General features: G+C 37.3%; 1 protein-coding gene across 3 annotated transcripts in view; it reads right to left on the bottom strand.

The window, feature by feature from the left end:
* The window catches only part of SNX12 (sorting nexin 12), an 85,266-nt gene that overhangs the window by 5,467 nt on the left and 58,140 nt on the right, over window positions 1-21,659 (bottom strand). For 2 of the 3 annotated variants that reach the window (XR_009692006.1, XR_009692007.1), the window contains one exon: window positions 11,860-11,995. The gene's annotated coding sequence lies outside the window, so the exon portion shown is untranslated. The remainder of the gene's footprint in view (window positions 1-11,859; window positions 11,996-21,659) is intronic. The other variant, XR_009692008.1, reaches the window with a different exon arrangement.

Here is a 21,659-nt window from a genome sequence, read left to right as displayed (position 1 = left end):
ACAGAATTTTGTGGTTTTCTGTCATACATCAACAAGAACCAGCCATAGGTACACCCATGTCCCCTCTCTCCCAAACCTCCCTCCCAAACTTCCCTCCCATCTCCCTCCCCATCCCACCCTTCTAGGTTGTCACAGAGCCCCTGTTTGTGTTTCCTGAATCACACAGCAAATTCCCATTGGCTATCTATTTTACATATGGTATTGTAAATTTCCATGTTACTCTCTCCATACATCTCACCTTCTCCCTCCTCCCCTCCCCTCATGTCTGTTTCTCCATTGCTGCCCTGAATATAAATTCATCAGTGCCATCTTTTTAGATTCCATAATATGCGTCAGTATATGATATTTATATTTCTTTTTCTGATTTACTTCACTCTGTATAATAGGTTCTAGGTTCATCCACCTCATTAGAACTGACTCAAATACATTCCTTTTTATGGTGGAGTACTATTCCATTGTATATATGTACCACAGCTTCTTTATCCACTCATCTGTCAATGGACAACTAGGTTGCTTCCACATTCTAGACCCTGAATAGCCAAAGCAATCTTGAGAAAGAAGAACGGAGCTGGAGAAATCAACCTTCCTGACTTCAGACTATACTACAAAGCTATAGTCATCAAGACAGTATGATACTGGCACAAAAACAGAAATATAGACCAACAGAACAAGATAGAGAACCCAGAGATAAACTCACACACCTATGGGTACCTTATTTTTGACAAAGGAGGCAAGAATACACAATGGAGGAAAGACAGCCTCTTCAGTAAGTGGTGCTGGGAAAACTGGACAGCTATGTGCAAAAGAATGAAATTAGAACACTTCCTAATGCCATATACAAAAATAAACTCAAAATGGATTAAAGACCTAAATGTCAGACCAGAAACTATAAGACTCTTAGAGGAAAACATAGGAAGAACACTCGATGACATAAATCAAAGGAAGATCTTCTATGACCCACTGCCCTGAGTAATGGAAATAAAAACAAAAATAAACAAGTGGGACCTAATTAAACTTAAAAGCTTTTGCTCAGCAAAGGAAACTATAAACAAGGTGAAAAGACAACCCTCAGAATGGGAGAAAATAATAGCAAAGGAAACAACTGACAAAGAATTAATTTCCAAACTATACAAGCAGCTCATACAACTTAAAACCAGAAAAACAAACAACCAAACAACCAAAAAGTGGGGGAAAGACCTAAACAGACATTTCTCCAAAGAAGACATACAGATGGCTAACAAGCCATGAAAAGATGCTCAACATCACTCATTATTAGAGAAATGCAAATCAAAACTACCATGAGATACCACCTCACACCAGTCAGAATGGCCATCATCAAAAAGTCTACAAACAATAAATGCTGGAGAAGGTGTGGAGAAAAGGGAACACACTTGCATTGCTGGTGGGAATGTAAATTGATACAGCCACTATGGAAGATTCCTTAAAATTTAAGAGTCCTTAAAAAGCTAGGAATAAAACCACCATATGACCCGACAAACCCACTCCCAGGCATATCTCCTGAGGAAACCAAAATTGAAAAAGATGCATATACCCCAATGTTCATTGTAGCGCTATTTACAATAGCTAGAACATGGAAACAGAGGATTTGAATAGATCTAAATAAGTAAAAAGGTTGAAATGGTAATCAAAGCCCTTCCTACAAGGAAAAGCCCAGACACAGATGACTTAACTAGTGAAGTCTATCAAATATTTAAGGAAGAGTTAATAATAATTTTTCATAAATTCTCCTCCCAAAAATGAGAGGGGAACACTTCCCAGCTCATTCTATGAGGTCGGTATTACCCTGATACTAAAACCAGAAATATTACTCTAAAGAAAATTATGGACTCTCTTATGACTATAGACACACACATGCACACACACACACAAACACCCACACTCATATGCAATATTAATCCAGCAATATGTAAGAAGAAATATAAACCATGCTCAAGTAGGATTTATCCCAATAATGCAACGTTGGTTTAAAATCCAAAAATCAATTAGTGTTAAACACCATATCAATAAAGGATAAAAAATATATTATCATCTCAATAGACACAGACTGACAAACCACAAAAACTATTCATGATAAGCAAATTTTTTTTTAAAAAAGGGAAAAAGGTAACCTCCTCAACCTGGTAAAGGGCATGTATGAATAATATTTAATGGTGAAAGACTGGATGCTTTTCCCTAAGTTCAGAAGCAAGACCAGTATGTCTACTCTCACTACTTGTATTCAACACTGTATTGGAGGATATAGCCAGGGCAATTAGGGGGGAAAAAAGAAAGGAAGAAAAAAGGGAAAAGAAAACAAAGCATCCAGACTAGAAAAAAAGTTAAACTAACTTTATTTGTAGATGACTTAGTCTTATATATAGAAAATTCTAAGAAAAACACTAGAAAATAATTAGAATAAATGAATTCAGCAGAATTGCAAAATACAAGATAAATATATAAAACTTGATGATATTTCTATATGCTTGCAGAAAAAATGATGTTCAACTTCGCTCATTATTAGAGAACTGTAAATCAAAACTACAATGAGATATCATCTCACACTGGTCAGAATGGCCATCATCAAAAAGTCTACAAACAATAAATGCTGGAGAGGATGTGAAGAAAAGAGAACTCTCTTGCACTGTTGATGGGAATGTAAATTGATACAGCCACTATGGAGAACAGTATGGAGATTCCTTAAAAAATTAGGAATAAAACTACCATATAACCCAGCAATCCCCAAACTGGGCATATACCCTGAGAAAACCATAATTCAAAAAGACACATGTACCCCAATATTCACTGCAGCGTTATTTAAAATAGCCAGGACATGGAAGCAACCTAGATGTCCATTGACAGAGGAATGGATATAGAAGTTGTGGCACATATATACAGTGGGATATTAGTGAGCCATAAAAAAGAACAAATGTGAATCAGTTGAACTGACATAGATGAAACTTGAGTTTGTTACACAGAGTGAAGTAAGTCAGAAGGAGAAAAACTAATATCATATGTTAACTCATATATATGGAATCTAGAAAAATGGTACTGATGAACTTATTTGCAAGGCAGGAATAGAGATGCAGACACATAGAGAACAGACTCATGGACACAGTGGGGGAAGGAGAAGTTGGGACGAATTGAGAAAGTTAGCACTGACATATACACTACCATGTGTAAAATAGATAGCTAGTGGAAAGCTGTTGCATAACACAGGAAACCCAGCCAGGCACTCTGTGACAACCTAGAAGGGTGGGATGGGGTGGTGGGAGGGAAGCTCAAGAGAGAGGGGATATACATACAGTTGATGAAAGTGAAAGAGGAGAGTGAAAAAGTTGGCTTAAACCTCAACATTCAGAAAACTAAGATCATGGCATTTGGTCCCATCACTTCATGGCAAATAGATGGGGAAACAGTGGAAGCAGTGGCTGTATAAATAAAATAAAAAATTAACAACTCTTCTAGAGTTTATTTTTCTGGGCTCCAAAATCACTGCAGATGGTGATTGCAGCCATGACATTAAGAGACGCTTACTCCTTAGAAGGAAAGTTATGACCAACCTAGACAGCATATTAAAAAGCAGAGACATTACTTTGTCAACAAAGGTCCGTCAGGTCAAGGCTATGGTTTTTCCAGTAGTCATGTGTGGATGTGAGAGTTGGACTATAAAGAAAGCTGAGCACCAAAGAATTGATGCTTTTGAACTGTGGTGTTAGAGAAGACTCTTGAGAGTCCCTTGGAATTCAAGGAGATCCAACCAGTCCATCCTAAAGGAAATCAGTCCTGGGTGTTCATTGGAAGGACTGATGTTGAGCTGAAATTCTAATACTTTGGCCACCTGATGCGAAGAGCTGACTCATTTGAAAAGACCCTGATGCTGGGAAACATTGGGGGCAGGAGGAGAAGGGGATGACAGAGGATGAGATGGTTGGATGGCATCACCAACTCAATGGACATGGATTTGGATAGACTCTGGCAGTTGGTGATGGACAGGGAGGCCTGGTATGCTGCGGTTCATGGGGTTGCAAAGAGTCGGACATGACTGAGTGACTGAACTGAACTGATGACTGATATGCAGTGTTGTACAGCAGAAATTAATGAAACACTGTAAAGCAATTACCCTCCAATTAAAAAATAATAATAAATATAAAAAAGAAGCAATATCATTTATAATAGCATTAAAAAGAATTGTGAATAAACATATCAAAAGAAGTACAAAATGTATATGCTGAAAACTATAAAATATTGTTAAAATAACTTGAATAACTAAATAGGAACTTCCTTGTCAGTCCAGTGTTTTAAGTCTCCACACTTCCACTGCACAGGGCAGGTTCAATCCCTGGTCAGGGAACTAAGATCCTGAATGGCACAGCTAAATAAATAATTAAAATGGAAAAGACCTCATTAAAAAAAACTAAATAAGTAGAAAGACATACCACTTCATGGATGACATTTTAACAGTATTAGACATAATGTCTAATGTCTAACATAATGTCTAATATTGTTAAAATGTCAATACTCTCCAAATTGATGTATGGATTCAAAGTAATCTCCATCAAATTTCCAGCTTTCTCCTTTACAGACATTTATAAGCTGAACCTAAAATTCATAAGGAAATTCAAGAGACACAGAATGGCCAAACAATCTTGAAAAATAAAAACAAGGCTAGAGTGATCACATTTCCAAATTTCAAAACTTATTAAACACAGCTACAATAATCAAGACAGCGTGGTTCTGGAATTAGAATAGACACATGTGTATGTGTCTTCAGTTACTCAGTCATGTCCAACTTCTTGCGACCTTATGGACTGTAGCCCATCAGACTCCTCTGTCCATGGGATTTTCCTGGCAAGAATACTGGAGTGGGTTGCCATTTCCTCCTTTAGGAGATCTTCCCGACCCAGGGATCGAACCCACATTTCCTGTGTCCCCTGCATTGTAGGCAGATTCTTTTACCAATGAGCCATTGGAGAAGTCCAGGATAGACATACAGATCAATGGAATAGAATTAAGAGTACAGAAATAAACCCATGTATCTGTGGTCAATTGATTTTTGAAAAGGGTGCCAAGGACATTCAATGGGGAAAGTTGTGTTTTCAACAAATGGTGCTGGGAACACTGGATAGCCATATTCAAAAGCTGAAGTTGGACCCTTATCTCACATCATATACAAAATTAACTCAAATGGATCAAAGGCCTAAATGTAACATAAATGTAAATATTCATTATGTTGAATTGGGCAGTGGATTCTTATGTATGACACCAAAGATATGAGTAATTAAAGAAAAAATAGATATACTTGACTAACCAAAATTTTAAACTTTGGTATTTCAAAGGATATATCAAAAAAGTGAAAAGACGCCATCAATAAAAGGACCCATGGCAAGACAGTCCATGTCAGATCCCAGGAGAATAAGAAATGAGATCCCCAAATATAAGCAGGGGCTGAAGAACTTGGACAAGGAAAATAAAAAGGTCATAGCTATTAACTGCATCTAAAATTAATTTTCTTACAGGTTTAAAGTACAAGACATTCAGGATTATGAAGATCTCTTCAAATGTAATCAACCTATCTAACTTTATTTTTGAAGGTAATCTCACATACCCAAATTTAAAATGTTCAGAGATAATATAAAACATATAACTGCTTAGAGAAAGCAGATGCATAGGTACCTGAGATGCACAGGATACTTATAAAGACACAATTCAGCAGAAAAAATATTTTAAAGCACAAAAATTTACTTGGGGAGAATTCAGACAATGATTTACTTAGACAATAATTTGTGTTTTATTCTCTCTGCTGTAAAACATCAAAAAATGAAAGGTATTAGACCTTCTCCATTCTAAATCAGTGCCCACATGAATGTGTCCAGAATGTAGGCTCCATAGCCAAGGACCTTCTTAATAACTGTTCTATGACAGAACTTAAGAAGTTGACAAACACATGAAAGACAAAAATCCCCCAGTGCCTGCCATCAGATCTTGTTTGAGAGATGGCAGCTTATAAAAAGGTATTGGTATAGACAGTGGCTTAAATATCTGAGGGGAAAAATAATGGAAAATTTTGAGCTTCTCCAGGACAACGAGGAAAGAAGGCACTAGACTTCCAGGGAGTAATGAAAAAAGAAAAAGAAAGAAAGTGAAAAGACAACACACAGAATGGAAAAAAAATATTTTCAAATCATATATATGTTAAGGGACTAAACATACATAAATACGTAAATTCTTGTAACTTAATACTAAAATGAATAATCCTATTAAAAATTGACAAAGGAGACTTCCAATTTCTAGTCTGGCACATAAGAAGAAGTCATCACTCCATCCTAATAAGTAAAAAGCTGAACGAACCAAAAAATTAACAACTCTTCTAGATCTGTCAGTGAGGTAACAAGGCAAACACTGCCCCCCAAGTTGGGGAACAAGCAGGCAGATTCAGAGAATTACAACTTGCCAGAACAGAAACCCACGAGCAGAAACTTCCATGGGAACCAGTATTGGCGTAGAAAATTCTGAACTATTGATGAAATGCTAGAGTATCAGAGTGGACAAGCCTGAGAGATTAAAAAAAAAAATCCAGGAAGACCCAGTCATGGAGATACCGCACTCTCAGGATTCCAGTAGGAGGAGGAGAAAGTAATCTTTCTGAAATACGCTAGGCCATTCTGTTCTACCCGTAAGAGAAACTGTTTTACAACAGCCTAATCTATTGGGGTCTTATTAGAGCCTGCTCAACCTAGAGGAAGGGAAATAGTCAACTCTTGCCCCCCTCTAAACACTCTGTACCACCTAAGTGGGGAGAATAAAAACCTGAGAGACACATAAATTTCACAGCCCAGGGACACAGGGTCACTGAAAGATTAAGGCTTAATCAGAGGATTTATAAAACACTTCTCCTCCCACCATACTTTACCAGTACATTACAACAGTCCTATTTACCAAAGTTCCTTTTACCTCATACACCATGTCTGGTTTCCAGTGAAAAACAACAAGGCATGCCAAAAGGCAAAATACAGTTTTAAGTGACAGAGCAAACATCAGAACCAGATCCAGACATACCAGATGCTAGAATCAGGCCATGAATTTAAAGCAACTATGATAAATATGCTAGGGGCTCTAATGGAAAAAGCAGATAACATGCAAGAACAGATGAGTAATTTAAACAGAGAGATGAAAATTCTAAGAATCGAAAAGATTTTCTACAGATCAAAATCACTGTAACAGAAATGGAGAATGCCTATGACAGGCTCATTAGTAGACTGGACATGGCTGAGGAAAGACTCACTGAGCTTGAGAATATCAATAGAGTCCTCCAGAAATAAAAAGCAAAATGTAAAGGACTTTTCTAAAAAAGGAAAAGAATATCTAAGAACTGTGGGTCAACAAAAATAATAGTGTAATATATACAAAATGGGAATACCAGGAGAAGAAATTTAAAAAAGAAGAAATTTTTCTTATTCTAAATTGATCTATTTTAATAGATGTCCATTTGCTCAAATAGCAACAGTGCATTCAATTATGTATATGTGTGTATGTGTGTTTATAATGAAGTGAAATGAGTGACAGCAATGATAAGAAAGAACAAGAGGAAATTAGGATTATTTTGTCATTATAAGGCACTTGTGCTACCTGTGAAACAGTATACAGTTGTCCCTAGGTATCCACAGGGGATCGTTTCCAGGAGTCCTTAGTCCATGGATGCTCAAGTCCCTTATAGAAAATGGCATAGTACAGTTACCCCTCCATATCTGTAGGTTTCACAACTGTGGATTCAATCAACCACAAATGGAAATTTCAACATGCAGTTGGTTGAACCCACAGATGTAAAACCTGTGAATACAGAGGGCTAACTATATATATTGGGAAAAAAATCTGCATATAAGTGGACCTGTGCATGGAGAAGGCAATGGCACTCCACTCCAGTACTCTTGCCTGGAAAATCCCATGGACAGAGGAGCCTCGTAGGCTGCGGTCCATGGGGTCACTAAGAGTCGGACATGACTGAGCGACTTCACTTTCACTTTTCACTTTTCACTTTCATGCATTGGAGAAGGAAATGGCAACCCACTCCAGTGTTCTTGCCTGGAGAGTCCCAGGGATGGGGGAGCCTGATGGGCTGCCATCTACAGGGTCGCACAGAATCGGACACGACTGAAGTGACTTAGCAGCAGCAGTGCATGTTGTTCAAAGGTCAACTGTAGTGTTATTTGAAAAGTGGACTTGGATTAGCTACAAATGTATATTGAAAACTCTAGGGCAACCACTAAAAAGGGAAAAAATGTATAGTTGCTGTTCTAAGAAAGGAAACAAAATGGAACTATATAAAATGTTCAGTTAAAATCACAGAAGATACAAAAAAAGAGATAAAAACAGGAACAAAGAACAAGGGCAGCAAATAGAAAACACTAATGAATATGATAAATATTATCACTTTGAATGTTAATGGTCAAAATGTACCATTGAAAAGACAGAGATTATAAAAATGAATTAAAAAAATAAGACCCAGGTATATGTTGTCTATAAGAAGCCCATTCTAAATATAAAGACACATATAGATTAAAAGTAAATGGATGGGGAATTCCCTGGTGGTCCCGTGGTTATGAATCTGCCTTGTAATGCTAGGGGCATGGGTTGGGGAGCTGAGATCCCACAAGCTGCAAAGCAACTAAGCCTGCATGCCATGTGCTACAACTAAGACCTGATGCAGCCAAATAAATAAAATTTTTTTATTAAAAAGTAAATGGATGAGATAAAATATACCATGCTAATACTAACAAAAAAGAGGAGTAGCTATATTTCACACAGAGTGAAATTTAAGCAAGAAAAGTTATCAGGGATAAAGAAGAGCATTACATAATGATAGAAGGGCTAATTCTCCAGGAAGACATAACAGTCCTTAATGTATATACAACCTAACAACAGAGCATTAACTTATGTGAGACAAAAACTAATAGCATTGCAAAGAGAAATAGATAAATCCAATATCTTGTTTAGATACTTCAACATGCCTCCATAAAATAGAATTGTCAGAAATGAACAGTTCTAGCAGACAGTGAGGATCTAGCTGAACTTAACAACACCATCAATCAACTGGATATAATTGACATCTATAGACAACTTCATTCAATAATAGTAGAACACACATTTTTTCTCAAGCTCACATGGAACATGTCCAGGATAGATCACAGTCTAGGCCATAAAGCACACATTAACAATTTGAAGAACAGAATTTAAAAGAATAAAAATCAAACAATTTTCACTGTCAGGCCACAGTGGAATTAAACCAGAAATCATAACAGAAAAATGACTAGAAAAATTCCAAAATATATGGAGATTAAACAACACACTTCTAAATAACACATGTCATGGAGAAATCTCAAGAGAAATTTTAAAATATTTTGACTAGATGAAAATGAAAATATAACTTATCAAAATATGTGGGATACCACAAGAAGAGTGCTTAGAGAGAAGTCATAGCATTGAATGCATGAAAGAAGAAAGATCTAAAATCTCAGTTTCCACCTTAGGAAGCTAGAAAAAGAAGAGCAAATTAAATTCTAAGTAAGTAGAATAAAAGACAATAATAAGAATTAGAGCAGAAATCAATGAACCTGAAAATAGAAATCAATAGAAAAAAATCAATGAAACTAAAAGCTGGTCCTCTAAAAAGGTCAATATACTAAATTATACATTGGATTGTACACTTTAAATGGGTGAGTTGTGTGGTGTGTGAACTATACCTCAGTAAAGCTATTTTTTAAAATCAGATCATGGGATTTCCCTGGTGGTCCAGTGGTTAAGAATCTGCCTTACAATTCAGGGGTTGCAAGTTTGATCCCTGGGCGGGGAAGTAAGATCCCACATACCTTGGAGCTACTGAGCTCTCGTGCACATGCTGCACTTAAGACCCAATGCAGCCAAACCAATAAATAAAAAATAGAGTAAAAAAATTAAAAAAAAATAAAATGAGATCGAAACTACAAAAACAGTAAAAAGGCCAGTGGTTACCAGGAGTTAGGGAGGAGAGAGGGATAAATAAGAAGAACACAGAAGATTTTCAAGGTGGTGAAACTATTCTGTATGATACTATAAGTGGCTATATGTCATCATACAATTGTCAAAATCCACTGAATGTACAGTACCAAGTATGAACTATGGACTTTGGGTGATAATGATGTGTCATTATAGGTTTATTAATTTTAAGAAATGCACCACTCTGGTGCAGAATGTTGATTGTGGGGGAGGCTGTGCTTGTGTGGGTTCAGGGGGTATATAGGAACTTTCAGTTTAATTTTGATGTGAACATAAAACTGCTCTAAAAATAAAATCTATTAAAATTGTTTAAATCAGAGACTCCTCAAATAGAATGTGAAATAACAATAAAACAAAAAATACTATTACCTTTATACTTTCTCTTCCATGGCTGTTTTTTAGGCCTAGCAAAATTAGGTCCATAAAAAGTACAGTCCATGTCCTCCTTTGCTATTTAGACTGAAAAGCCTACTTCCTCCTCCTTAACTTGAATAGGCTGATCAGAGAACCTCATTAGGACCTCTGTTTTAGACTCCCTGTGGCACTTCAACTCCAGGCATTCTGTTTCACTCTACCCAGACAAGTGACCTAATGAAGTAAATCCAAAAGGTGATCTACACTAACTATGGAGAAATCTGTACCTTTTATACTCTTATCACTTAACATCTTCTCTGTTTTTAACTAGCATGGTCTGGTCTGTTTACTTGATCTGTTGATGGTTTTGCCATCTTACCCAGAATTCAAGATCCACGTCAAACAAGCAAAAATATTAAAAACACTAAAGATAAATCTAGCTAAAAAGGTAATGTTAAATGCACTGTTCTGGAAGGGAAGTGTAGAAGACTTAATTTGCTACAAACTCAAGAAACAAAGGAAGCTACCCTCCTTCAAACTGTCCTGATTAGCACCCATTGTAGCCCTGATCTCCAAGATGTTCTGACCTTGAAATTTCTTGCTGCAAACTGTCCTGACAAGAAATAACTAATTGCATGCCTACCTGTGAAGAATCATTCATCACATTACTGCACTCCCATCTCATTTACTCTTCCTTCCAAAGCCTGATAATAGTGTGCTAGGCATCATGTTATACACTTTATATATTTTTTAATTTAATTTGTACAATAACCATATAAGTATACCTAATCTATTTGATAGGTAAAGAAACTGAAGTTTGAGAAGGTAACTAATTTTCCCATGATCACACAACTAGTAAGTTAAAGAGCTGGGATTCATTCTCCTAAATATTAAAGAAATCTTTAAACTGTTATTATCATCTCTATAGAGTTAATATTTCTTTAGAAAAAGATACTTCATAACTGAATCACCTTACTGTATACCTGAAACTAACACGACATTGTAAGCCAACTATATAGTCCAATATAAAATAAAAATTTTTTTTTCAATATAAAATAAAAATTAAAAAAATAAAAAATAAAATATTGCTAGTTTTCTAAAAAAGAAAGAAAAAGGTACTTCATTAAAATTAAGCTTCTCTCCATTTTAACTTCAAAGCATACTTCTTTCCTATTTAACCTTGCCTTCATAGGTATTTTTATTGCAGTTCAACCTAAGTTTCTTCATGCTTGAAGTCAAGCCAGGTCTCAAAACAGACGTAATTCTCCCAGTATTTTTTTCATGAATTCCACTCTAGTGAACTTGTCTATAACCCCCAGGGTCATCTTCACCTGTTTTGCTGCTTATGGCTCAAGCCTTAACTTCTCCTCTAGGGCCTAAGATTCATATCTAGATTTTTTTCATACTCCCCTACTTTGGTTTTTTTCTTTCTTGTTCTTTTCCGAGAAAAGAAATTAGTCCATAGGGACTACTCACCTGGCTAGACCAGAATGACATAGATTGCCTCATGAACTGGAATTCTGACAGCCCAAGAGTTCAATATCCTAGGTTACAAACGATGAAGAGGACTGTACAGGCAATTACTTTCTTGTGGTCTCTTTTCTGATGGCTGCTGGAATGACATAAAAAAAAAAGAAAGGAAGAAATATTACATCTTATAAGAGTAACCATTAAACTCTTTCATATTATTACAATGTAGAATCAATATAACAAGTCCTCAGCATAATCATAAATAATTTTCCTGCTGTTATCAACCAATGCCAAATATATAGTATTAACATAAAAATAGCTGTAAGTCTTCTTGCTAGCTAACCAACTCCCCTCCTCCATCCCATTGCCAGCAATTATGCACCTCAGTATCCAATTATTTCAATGTTCTTTCAGTTCATAACAAATGATAGCTAGAATTGAAAATGTGCCAGATTACCATCACAGCAGTTAATCTTCTTAAAGTTTTCATAGCTGGAGCTCTACATCTACAATTCAGTCTCATTTTTGCTTTACATTTTCTCTTCTCCTACATGCCTATGTTTCTTATACATAGACACAATCATATCAAATAGAATCAGTCAGGACAACTGAGATCAAAACTCCCATACTAAAGCAGATTCTACACAGTCTTCTATATATAGTGAATTACAGATGGTTCTGGAAAATAGAAGATTATTCCAAAAAGTCAATACATTTTAAAGCTCCAATTTTCTAATTACAAAAGGCCAAAACTCATCAGTCTCCTAGATATACTCCTATCAGAATTATGATTTATAGTCACCTTCAATTCCAGTGGTGGCATTAATAACTTATCAAACATACACCAATATCCCATTTGTCACAAAGTATTCTAAAGTTGTCAAATTGCTTCCCAGCTACCAATATCAGTTCCAAAATTTCCCTAAGATCTAAACACAATAATTTCAAAAAGTTTCCTTAGTATATCATCTAACTATAATATTTTTAGCAATAACCCTATTTATAGTCTAGATTCAAACTAGTTTGAATTGTTTGAATTCAAACAATATTATCTTCTAATATACTCCAAATTACTGGCTTCTCTGGTGGCTCAGTGGTAAAGAATCCACCTGCAATGCAGGAAACACAATAGACATGGTTCAATCCCTGGGTTGGGAAGGTCCCCTGGAGGAGGGCATGGCAGCCCACTCCAGTTTTCTTTCCTGGAGAATCCCATGGAACAGAGAAGGCTGATGGGCTACAGTCCATAGGGTCGCAAAGAGTTGGAAACAACTGAAGCGACTGAGCATATTCTGCACACACGCGTATTCTGAATCACACCTATCTTAAGTGGAAAAAAAAAAAAAAAAGAACTATCCACCATTTCCTAAAACCTTCTTGCTTTTGGTCTTGCTCATCCATTCAAGGAGTCTCTATCTCCTCTCCTTAACTCTGGGTGTCCCAATTTTGTTTCCCTTGCAAAGTTCTTAATTGGAAGCTATTCATTTTCCTTTATTCATCCCTTCCCATAAATCAAGACCAAGTTAGCATCATCTCATGTCTTATTCACTGGATCCCCAAAGTATTATTTTACTCAACAGCCCTTCTTTCTTCAGAGTTTATACTGCTTAATTTTATCATCCTGTTAAAGTTTTTTTTTTTTTTCCATCCTGTTAAAGTTAAATGTCAACTTTCAGATCTCCCCCTGACATTCACTGAGGACTTTGGTACCAACTGTTTTCTTTCCCCTTTTCATTCTGAAAGCCTTCACTATTCCCCTTGATGATCTAACATCCAAATTTCACAGCTCCATGACATATCCTATTTTAATTTCTTCAGCTCAGTCATCCATTTCTGTAGTGACACCTGGAATGGCTCTACCTCCAAAACCAGAGTCTGCACTCAGAACTACCTGTTTTTCTGCCTGTCCTACAATTTACAGTCTTTGAATTTACCCTTCAACTTTCCAAAGGCCTTTGATTCATCAACCCTCTTAACTCTTCTCAAAGGCCTCAATGTCCCTTTGGACTTCACTTCCTTCTCTACCTAGGAAAGATTCCATGGACAGTGGGACTTCAGTGACAGTAACCAGCACTCTCAATTCTCCTATCCCCTTGATTTTCCACTATATTTATCCTGCCAATCCCTACTCACAAATCAACCCAACGATTTCTTTTTTCTATTCCTGTTTACAAATTACAAAGTACTATTAACGAAAATCCTATACTCCTGACCACTAGTTTCTCCTCCACCCAATTGATCTTCTATTGCTATCAGAGTGATCTTTTACTTTTTGCAGGGGAGGGGGCTGCACTGAATCTTCTTTGCACCACAGAGACTCTCTTGTTGCGGTGCGTGGGCTTAGTTGCCCTCAGTATGTGGGATCTTAGTTCCCTGATCAGGGATCAAATTCATGTCCTCCGCATTGGAAGGTAGATTCTTTTTTTTTTTTTTTTTTGGAAGGTAGATTCTTAACCACTGGACTGCCAGGGAAGTGCGAGAATCATCTTTTAAAACATAGATTAAGCAAGACTTCATGAATGGCAGAATGAGGGGCTCAGCTAATTTTCTCCCCATGAAAACAATGATATAACTGTACAGATTAGTCAAAAACAACCATTTCAAGATTCTGGAAATAGACCAAAATTAAAAAATAAATTTAAAAGTATTTAAGAAAATCTATTAAATGTTGGCTAAGAACAGTGGGAATCTATGGTGTTTTAGCCTGAGGCTTGTTCACATTCCCACCTCCCACCCCAGCTCTACTGGAGCTGATATTATAAGGTTAGGGCAAGTCAAGCCATAAAAACCAACAACTTGGCTGCTGGAGGGGAATTACTTGTATGGGAATGAGCACACACAAAAAAATTTCTATGCCCAGGGGTGTTGAAGATAACAGCAAACTCCTTAGATCAGAGAAAATGATCATCACAGTTACCTGAGATTACAGCATTGGTTGGGGCAAGCAACAGAAGAGCAGGCCTGCTGAAAGTTTAGCAGAGAGATGCAGAAAGAAAGACAACCCTGGTAGGGCTTAATAAGCTCACTCATAACCCCATGGGTCTACAATGCTATGCGTATGTACAAGGTTGCACTCAAGCTCAAGGTACTAGAGAGGATCCTACTTAACTACATTTCCCTGCCTGAATATGAAGCCTTACAAAGGTACAGAGGAGACACAAGGAGGCCTAGCAGAAAGTAAAAATCAAGGAAGATTTTTAAACTCTCCTGAACTTCGATTATATTTCCAAACATACACACAATTCCATTGACAAAGAGTAGAAGACAATACTGGCCCAAGGTATTTAGAGACCATCTCTAATAAAACAATTGGCTGAATGCTAAGCTATCCTGACCTGTATGACACTAAGGAAGCCAAGCTTACAAATAAAAAGAGTAGAAACATGACTAGGCTACACACTGAAGAGACAGAATTCACAGAATTGATTCAGGCAAGCCACCACAGCAACCTCAGAGACAGAATGGGTAGGAATCAGAACCTGAAATTAACCTTCTGAGGAACTGCCAACTGTTTTCCAAAGTGACTACACCAACTGTTTTCCAAAGTGGCTACACCACAACCAGAGAGTCTGTGTGGTGCAAAGAAGACTCAGTGCAGCCCCCTCCCCTGCAAAAAGTAAAAGATCACTCTGATAGCAATAGAAGATCAGTTGGGTGGAGGAGAAACTAGTGGTCAGGAGTATAGGATTTTCCTTAATAGTACTTTGTAATTTGTAAACAGGAATAGAAAAAAGAAATCATTGGGTTGATTTGTGAGTAGGGATTGGCAGGATAAATATAGTGGAAAATCAATAGAATGGCTATGGTAAAAAAGATGGACAATAAACAAGCTTTGGCAAGGATGTGGAAAAAGCTGGAACTCTCATACACTGTTGCTGGGAATGTAAAATTGTGTAACTGCTTTGGAAAACAGTGTATCACTATTTACAATAGCTAGAACATGGAAGCAACCTAGATGTCCATTGACAGATGAATGGATAAAGAAGCTGTGGTACATATATACAATGGAATAAAAGCCATTTTTTATGGAACACATTTAAGCAGTTCTAATGAGGTGAACGAAAATAGAGCCTATTATAGAGATTGAAGTAAGTCAGAAAGAGAAATATAAATATTGTATTCTGACGCATATAAATGGAATCTAGAAAGATGGTACTGATGAACTTATTTTCAGGGCAGCAATGCTGAAACAGACCTAAAGAACAGACCTATGGACATGGAGGAAGGGGAGGAGGAAGAGGGTGAGATGTATGGAGAGAGTAACATGGAAACTTACAATGCCATATGTAAAATAGATAGCCAATGGGAATTTGCTGTATGAGTCAGGGAACTCAAATAGGGGCTCTGTGACAATCTAGATGGGTGGGATGGGGAAGGTGATGGGAGGGAGGGAGGGGACATGGGTGTATCTATGGCTGATTCTTGTTGATGTTTGACAAAAAACCACACAATTGTGTAAAGAAATTATCCTTCAATTAAAAAAAAGCAAAGTGGTAAAAAAAAAAGTGTTGCCAGTTCCTCAAAAGGTTAAACTTAGAGTAATCTACCATATGTCTCAAACAACCCAAAATATCCATCAATTGAAAAATGGATAAACAAAATATGGTATATTCATACAATGGAATACTATTCGGACATAAAAAGGAATAAAGGAAGTTTTGTCACATAACATGGATGAACCTTGAAAACACTATGCTAAGTAGAAAAGTCAGACCAAAAGGAGACATATTGAATGATTCCATTTATATAAAATGCTCAGTTCAGTTCAGTTCAGTTCAGTCATTCAGTCGTGTCCAACTCTTTGCAACCCCATGGACTGCAGCACGCCAGGCTTCCCTGTCCATCATCAGCTCCCGGAGCTTGCTCAAACTCATGTCCATTGAGTCGAAGATGCCATCCAACTATCGCATCCTCTGTTGTCCCCTTCTCTTCCTGCCTTCAATACTTCCAGGATCAGGATCTTTTCCAGTGAGTCAGTTCTTCACATCAGGTGGCCAAAGTATTGGAGTTTCAGCTTCAGCATCAGTCCTTCCAATGAATATTCAGGACTGATTTCCTTTAGGATGGATTGGTTTGATCTCCTTGCAGTCCAAGGGACTCTCAAGAGTCTTCTCCAACACCACAGTTCAAAAGCATCAATTCTTTGGCGCTCAGCTTTCTTTATAGTTCAACTCTCACACCCATACATGACTACTGGAAAAACCATAGCTTAGACTAGATGGACCTTTGTTGGCATAGTAATGTCTGCTTTTTAATATGTTGTCTAGGTTTGTCATAGCTTTTCTTCCACGGAGCAAGCATCTTTAAATTTCATGGTTTTGCTTTATTTTTTTGCTATATATTGCTTCAATTTCATGCAGTCACCATCTGCAGTGATTTTGGAGCCCAAGAAAATAAAGTCTGCCACTGTTTCCACTGTTTCCCCATCTATTTGCCATGAAGTGATGGGACCGGATACCATGATCTTAGTTTTTTGAATGTTGAGTTTTAAGCCAGCTTTTTTATTCTCCTCTTTCACCTTCATCAAGATGCTCTTTAGTTCCTCTTTGCTTTCTGTGCTAAGGGTGGTGTCATCTATATATCCGAGGTTATTGATATTTCTCCCAGCAATCATGATTACAGCTTGTGCTTCATCCAGCCTGGCATTTCGCAAATTCTGAAAGAGATGGGCATACCAGACCACCTGACCTGCCTCTTGAGAAACCTGTATGCAGGTCAGGAAGCAACAGCTAGAACTGGACATGGAACAACAGACTGGTTCCAAATAGGAAAAGCAGTACGTCAAGGCTGTATATTGTCACCCTGCTTATTTAACTTATATGCAGAGTACATCATGAAAAACACTGGGCTGCAAGAAGCACAAGCTGGAATCAAGATTGCTGGGAGAAATAGCAATAACCTCAGATATGCAGATGACACCACCCTTATGGCAGAAAGTGAAGAGGAACTAAAAAGCCTCTTGATGAAAGTGAAAGGAGAGTGAAAAAGTTGGCTTAAAGCTCAACATTCAGAAAACTAAGATCATGGCATCTGGTCCCATCACTTCAAGGGAAATAGATGGGAGACAGTGGAAACAGTGTCAAACTTTATTTTTTTGGGCTCCAAAATCACTGCAGATGGTGATTGCAGCCATGAAATTAAAAGATGCTTACTCCTTGGAAGGAAAGTTATGACCAACCTAGATAGCATATTAAAAAGCAGAGACATTACTTTGCCAACAAAGGTCCATCTAGTCAAGGCTATGGTTTTTCCAGTAGTCATGTATGGATGTGAGAGTTGGACTATAAAGAAAGCTGAGTGCCGAAAAATTGATGCTTTTGAACTGTGGTGTTGGAGAAGACTCTTGAGAGTCCCTTGGACTGCAAGGAGATCCAACCAGTCCATCCTAAAAGAGATCAGTCCTGGGTGTTCATTGGAAGGGCTGATGCTGAAGCTGAAACTCCAATACTTTGGCCACCTCATGCAAAGAGTTGACTCATTGGAAAAGATCCTGATGCTGGGAGGGATTGGGGGCAGGAGGAGAAGGGGATGACAGAGGATGAGATGGCTGGATGGCATCACCGACTCTATGGGCATGAGTTTGGGTAAACTCTGGAAGTTGGTGATGGATTGGGAGGCCTGGCATGCTGCGATTCATGTGGTTGCAAAGAGTCGGACACGACTGAGCGACTGAACTGAACTGAACTGAACTGAACTCTGCATAAGTTAAATAAGCAGGGTGACAATATACAGCCTTGACATACTCCTTTCCCAATTTGAAACCAGTTCATTGTTCCATGTCTGGTTCTAACTGTTGCTTCTTGATCTGCATACAGGTTTCTCAGGAAGCAGGTAAGGTGGTCTGGTATTCCCATCTCTTTAAGAATTTTCCACAGTTTGTTGTGATCCACACAGTTGAAGGCTTTGGCATAGTCAATAAAGCAGAAGTAGAAGTTTTTTTTCCTGGAACTCTTTTGCTTTTTCAATGATCTAACGTATGTTGGCAGTTTAATCTCTGGTTCCTCTGCCTTTTCTAAATCCAGCTAGAACATCTGGAAGTTTCAGTTCATGTACTGTTGAAGCTTTGCTTAGAGAATTTTGAGCATTACTTTGGTAGCGTGCGAGATGAGTGCAATTGTGTGATAGTTTGAACATTCTTTGGCATTGCCTTTCTTTGGGATTGGAATGAAAACTGACCTTTTCCAGTCCTGTGGCCAATGCTGAGTTTTCTAAATTTGCTGGCATATTGAGTGCAGCACTTTAACAGCAGCATCTTTTAGGATTTGAAACAGCTCTAATGGAATTCCATCACCTCCACTAGCTTTGTTCATAGTGATGCTTCCTAAGGCCCACTTTACCTCGCACTTCGGGATGTCTGGCTCTAGGTGAGTGATCACACCATTGTGGTTATTTGGATCATTAAGATATTTTTTGTATAGTTCTTCTGTATATTCTTGCCACCTTTTCCTAATATCTTCTGCTTCTGTTAGGTTTGTACCATTTCTGTCCTTTATTGTGCCCATCTTTGCATGAAATGTTCCCATGGTATCTCTAATTTTCTCGAAAAGATCTCTAGTCGTTCCCATTCTATTGTTTTTCTCTATCTCTTTGCACTGATCACTGAAGAAGTCTTTCTTATCTCTCCTTTGCTATTCTTTGGAACTCTGCATTCAAATGGGTATATCTTTCCTTTTCTCCTTTGCCTGTCTCTTCTCTTTTCTCAGCTATTTGTAAGGCCTCCTCAGGCAACCATTTTATCTTTTCCATTTCTTTTTCTTGGAGATGGTCTTGATCATTGCCTCCTGTACAATGTCACAAACCTCTGTCCATAGTTCGTCAGGCACTCTATCAGATCTAATCCTTTGAATCTATTCGTCACTTCCACTGTATAATCGTAAGGGATTTGAGAATGGTCTAGTGGTTTTCCCTACTTTCTTCATTTTAAGTCTGAATTTTGCAATAAGGAGTTCATGATCTGAGCCACAGCCAGCTCCTGGTCTTGTTTTTTGCTGACCGTATAGAGCTTCTCCATCTTTGGCTTCAATAAAATGTTCAGAGTGGACAAATTCATAGAGACAGAAAGTAGATTGCTGGTTGCCAGGGACTAAGGGATGGCGAAAATGGGAAGTGACTGCTAACTGGTACAGTTTCCTTTGGTGTGATGAAGATATTCTGGAATTAGATGGTGGTGATGATTGCACAACCTTGTGAATATACTAAAAACCACTGAGTTATATACTTTAAAATGATGTATTTTATGCTATGTGAATTACTTCTCAATTTAAAAAAAGCAATGTTAAATGAAAGCAGCCAAATGCCAAAGGTTGTATAGTGCGTGATTCCATTTATATGAAACTTCTAGAAAAGGCATATCTATAGAGACAGAAAGTAGATTAGTGGTTGCCTAGGGATAGGGGCAAGTAAGGAGACTGACAAAGGGTACAAAAGATCTTGTGGTCTGATGGAAATATTCTAGAGTCAGATAGTGGTCATAGTTGTACAACTAAATAATTTACTAAAAATCATTGAATTGTATACTCTAAATAGGTGAATTTTATGGTATGTAAGTTGCACCTCAATAAAGATATTGTTAAAAAAGAAAATATAAATAAACTAAGGCTCCTTAGAGAAATGGCAGGTCTCAGGCAGGAAATATACAAGGTAATTCCTATGCCAAAAATCAAGCAAGCTATGAAAACCTAATGACTAGTGTTGAAGGGATACAGGAGGTAACATTTTGGCAAGATATGGGACAATTTGATTGTTAAAAAGGATAATGAATGCAATCAATTGAAACTCACTGAATATATTTTTAAAAACACAGGTTCCTAATAATAAAGTGAGAACAGACACATACAACTCACTGGATATCATTGAAAGTAAGTAACGAGGGCACAAAGCCTTTATTCTAAAAACTGGCAATCAAGTCCAAGATAAAGAATTAAGTATCTCTCCTGTCCTCTCTGTACAAGTAACTCAATAGCTGTAATTGATGAGAGAAAGCTTATTTTCTGAAGAATTCCAACTAATTAATGTAGAAGATAAAATTAGAAAATCACCACCTTGAAATTCCTAGTAAAATAATTAATTCTGCTAATAATCATCAATGAATTAAATCAATAGATGAAAGGTTGATGGGAAACATCATAAAGAAGAAATCAGACTGTCACCTGCTCATTAAAAGTGGAATAGACATGAGGCTCCAGATGTGACTCAAAGTGCATCACACACTAACCCTTGTGAAATATTCTTGACAAAAAACATAGTTGAATCTGAATCAAGCCTCTAAAGCTAACTTCCATTATAGAAAAATATGGAGTGTATAGAGGAATAAAGTAAATGACAGCATAAGAAAGGTAACAGACAAATCCAAAATGTGGGATTTTCTGTAGGACAACTGACCCACTTTTTGTAACAAGTCAGTGGCTTGAAAAAGTAAAATCCAGACTGCTCTAGATTAAGAGAGGCTTAAGAAATAATAACCATCTTGTGTACCTGAAACTTTGTACACCTTGACCAACATTTTTCCCTTTAACCCCTATCCTCTCTGGTCATGGTAAATATTCCCTAGTGTATACCTGTATCAAATCATAAAGTTGTACACCTTAAATATATGCTTTTTTTTTCTTTTTGGCAGTGCTGCCTGTCTTGTGGGCTCTTAGTTCCCTGACCAGGGATCAAACTTGGTCTCCTGCATTAGAAGCATGGAGTCCTAACCACTGGACTGCTAGAGAATTCCTTAAATATATATACTACTTTTATTTGTCAATTACACCTTGTTTTAGTCTGTTCGTCCAGGCTGCTATAACAAAATACCATATACTTGT

The sequence above is a fragment of the Dama dama genome, chromosome X, assembly GCF_033118175.1.
Source record: "Dama dama isolate Ldn47 chromosome X, ASM3311817v1, whole genome shotgun sequence".
NCBI lineage: Eukaryota > Metazoa > Chordata > Mammalia > Artiodactyla > Cervidae > Dama > Dama dama.
This window is presented reverse-complemented; position numbering and strand designations above follow the sequence as displayed.